Raw genomic sequence first — 3,596 nt, forward strand, 5'->3', positions numbered from 1 at the left:
TGCAAATTCTGCTTTCATCAATTTGCAACTTTAACACAGAGGATGTTTGTTTCAGACGTCGTATTATGAAAAATGGTTTTGTTCTCCATCTTCTCAGCTTTTCTGAGTTTAGTACCAATACTGGAAGCATGAGGAAATGGCTGTCAGTCTGTCAGTTTTAAAAAAAATCTTCCATAACGTTTCCATATCATGGTAGTCTTTTGCATTTGTTTCCTCCATCCGGACTTGGGAACTTCTAATCCTGGGGTCTGCAACCTTTATCATCAAAAGAGCCATTTTGCCCCCTCATCTGCCCAACAAAAATAGTCGGGAGCCGCAAAAAATAACAGAACTTGTAAACTTTTAAGTTTTTATCTTTTTTATTTTAAATTAATAACTAAATAAAACAACAGTGTGCATTTGTAGGCCTGCTTTGACACATCTTAAACTGAACTGTAGGCCTATTTAAGTTCTTCCTATATTTGTGTAAAAGTAAAATAAAAACCAACCCACTTTAATATAAATAAAACAATAAATAAAAATAAATAAAACATTTAGCTGCAACTTAGCAGCTTTAAAAAGAAAAAGACAATTAGGAGCGTCTTTGACAGCGTCGTTGTGGATGATCGTGGCTCAAGAGTTCGTCTTGTAATCAGAAGGTTGCCAGTTCGAGCCCCGGCTCCGACAGTCTCGGCCGTTGTGTCCTTGGGCAAGACACTTCACCCGCTGCCTACTGGTGGTGGTCAGAGGGCCCGGTGGCGTCAATGTCCGGCAGCCTCGCTTCTGTCAGTGCGCCCCAGGGCGGCGGTGGCTACAATGTAGCTGCCATCACCAGTGTGTGAATGTGTGTGTGAATGGGTGGATGTGTAAAGTGCTTTGGGGTCCTTAGGGACTAGTAACTACTCCACTTATACAATCCCAACAGAGCACTTAGATCATCCAATCACAGGCTCCTGGCACAACCTAGGTCTCGAATGAAGTCGAGAGGAGACCGGGCCTTTGCAACCGTGACTCTGGAATAACCTCCCTGTTCATGTTCGTACCGCCGAGTCTATCCAGTCTTTTAAATCACATCTTAAAACGTATCTTTTTACTTTGGCCTTTGATTCTAACTAGTTGGCTGTTCTAGCTTGTTGTGTTGTTACCTATTGTTTGTTGCCCTGTTTTATTGTTTGTTTTAATTGTCTCATGCTTTTACTGACTGTGAAGCACTATGGTCAACACTGTTGTTTTAATATGTGCTATATAAATAAATTTTGACTTGATTTGATAGTAAGGCGCTATACAAATACAGGCCATTTACAGAGTCCATGTCAGTGTTCTCTCATCCTCTTCGGGTTTTTTCTCAGCCAGCAGTCAGAGTTTTAAACTTATTTACCCACAAATCTTTATCCACTATGTTGGCCAGGTCAATTTCTAGATCAGGCTTGCTTGATGCAATGATGGCGCGGTGGGAATAATCATCATTTTTTTCATTGTTCGCTTTTTTGAACTCTCTTAGGGAGGGGAAGTGAGAGAGCGTACCTTTTTGTCCATCTCTTGCGAACACTGTCATCTTGCGCTCAAATGCCAAAACATCTCCAGCGTCTGCAGGGCCGTGCTTCCCTTTACTTGGACAGTTTTATTCAGCGTGTTCAAGTGTCATATCCACCATGAAGTAAAATCGAGGTTGTCCAGTTCAGGATAGCGGAGGCCTTTGTTTTCCAAGTTTCCAAGCGGAGCGTTTCAGCACCTCTCTCCTGGACAGCCACCAGACTTTGTTGTGCAGCACGAGATCCGAATATGCGTTGTCGACTTCTTCTAACAATGAACAAAACTGTCGGTGGCTTAATCTGTTCACGATTATTTTGTTCACTATCTTGATAACGAGGTTCATCACTTCAACACATTCAGGGGTGAATGTTTCTGCGCACGGTGCTTCTTGGTGGAGGATGCAGTGAAACGCCATCAGCTCTCGATCCAGTGACTTTTGAAGTAAATTCACCAAGCCTAATGTGCTCCTCTCACTGGGCGCCCCATCAGTAGACACTGACACCAGGTGAGTGATGTTTTTTCCTTTAGCTTCTAGACAACTCACAACAGCCTCACAAATGTCCTGCCCTCGTGTTTGGCCCTTTGAGTTCAATCAGTTCTTCCTGCGGCCCATAACAGTTGACATATCTGCATAACAGTGCTGTCTGCTCAACATTGTTCACTTGACTCATCACAGGCAATTGAAAATGATTGAGCTGAATTGATGTCATCAATTTGCCTACTGCTGATGTTTTCTGCCATTTTAATCGTCCTGTCTCTGACGATCTTTGCAGAAAAAGGCATTTCTCTCATTTTCGGAACAATTTCCTGCTTGTTTTTAAAGTCGGAGAATAGATGCTCTGATATTTTTATGAACGATTCTTTCATATATTCTCCGTCTGTGAACGGCTTCCTCCTCTTTACAATCTTCAGGGATGCTACACAACTAGCAGTGCTAGTTGACTGTGGAGAGCTGATCCACTTCTTGAAAGATAGCTTGCTCTCTTCAGCTTTTTGTAACAGTTCCGTCTTCGGCTCCATCTTCAGTTGGGGATTTTTCAGCGAATCCTTAGTGCTCTAACACATATCCATGGCTCAGGGCCTGTTCTTGTGTTGTGAGTGATGATCAGAGTCTCTGTGCTTTGCTTTAAGATGGCCTTTTCTAGTCACAGCTAGGATTTCTTGTTGTCAGCTAGTTCCTCTGTTTGATGGTACATCCCATTTACGGGCTTGGTCGTCCATGATATTGGGTCCATCAGGTGCACACGATTGTTTTCCACTGTGCAATTTGCTCTCGAACTCCAGCTTTGAATTAATGAATTATGACAGCCTTAATCAGGATGTTTTTCTTAAGTATTTTTATTCATCTTTAGGCATGAAACAATGAATATAAATACTTATAAAAAATCCTGATTGAGATTATCATAATTCATGCATGACAGGCTTAAATAACAATAATTACAATGAAACACGTCATGCATCTATCGTAACATTCAATTTCCAGTGGGTGGCAGGTTATGGAGTGACACATCAGTGTCCAATGTAGTGGTTTATGTGCAAGTATACCATCAACACTGACACAAATACAAGAAAACAGCCTTTGAATAGCGGTCCACTGTAGGTACCACTATGCATGAAAGGGTTAAAAAGGTTTTTCCATTCCACGGGGGTTATTTTATTGTTGGGTTTTTTCTCTATTATCTTTAACTTACAATATAAAGTGCGTTGAGGTGATTGTTGTTGCGACTTAGCACTATATAAATAAAATTTTAATTTAAATTCTTCTCTCACTCCAACTGGTCGCGGCAGATGGCCCCACCCCTCCCTAACCCTGGTTCTACCGGAAGTTTCTTCCTGTTAAAAGAGAGTTTTTCCATTCCACTGCCACCAAAGTGCTTGCTCATAATAGGGGGTCATATGATTGTTGGGTTTTTCTCTGTATGCATCATTGTAGGGTCTACCTTACAATATAAAGCACCTTGAGGCGACTGTTGTTGTGATTTGGCGCTGTATAACTGCAGTAAAAGTGAATTGAATTGGTCAGTATCGATTTTTGGCTTTCTACATATGTGTTTCATATAACCTCGCTTATTGGGTTGGCTGGC

Source organism: Neolamprologus brichardi, chromosome 6, assembly GCF_056152115.1.
Source record: "Neolamprologus brichardi isolate AB-2024 chromosome 6, ASM5615211v1, whole genome shotgun sequence".
In the NCBI taxonomy this organism is placed as follows: domain Eukaryota; kingdom Metazoa; phylum Chordata; class Actinopteri; order Cichliformes; family Cichlidae; genus Neolamprologus; species Neolamprologus brichardi.